The following is a 517-nucleotide window of genomic DNA, read 5'->3' on the forward strand; positions in this document are numbered from 1 at the left end:
ATGGTCCTTAAAAAAAAAGAAGATCAAAACAGATGTCAGAAGAGACTCTGAAAGCTGCTCTCCAGTGTAGAGAAGCTAAAGCAAATGGGAGAAATGAGAAAGTAAAAGAGCTGAACAGAAAATTTCCAATGACAGCTTAAGAAGACAAAGTCAAATATTATAATGAAATGTGCAGAGACCTGGAGTTCAGGAACCAAAAAGGAAGAACATGCTAAGCATTTCTCAAGTTGAAAGAACTGAAGAAAAATCAAGCCTTAACTTGAAATATCGAATAATTCCAAAGGCAAAATATTGAATGATGGAGAAAGCATCAAAGAAGATGGAAGAGAATACACAGTCCTGTACCAAAAATAAATGGTCGATGTTCAACCATTTCAAGAGGTAGCATACAATCGAGACCCAATGATACTGAAAGAAGTCCAGGCTGTACGGAAAGTATCGGCCATAAACACGGCGTCAAGAATTGACAGAATTCTTCTGCCTATAACTGATTGGAAGACCTAAAATGGGGCTACAA

The sequence above is a fragment of the Chrysochloris asiatica genome, unplaced genomic scaffold (assembly GCF_000296735.1).
Source record: "Chrysochloris asiatica unplaced genomic scaffold, ChrAsi1.0 scaffold00096, whole genome shotgun sequence".
Taxonomy (NCBI): domain Eukaryota; kingdom Metazoa; phylum Chordata; class Mammalia; order Afrosoricida; family Chrysochloridae; genus Chrysochloris; species Chrysochloris asiatica.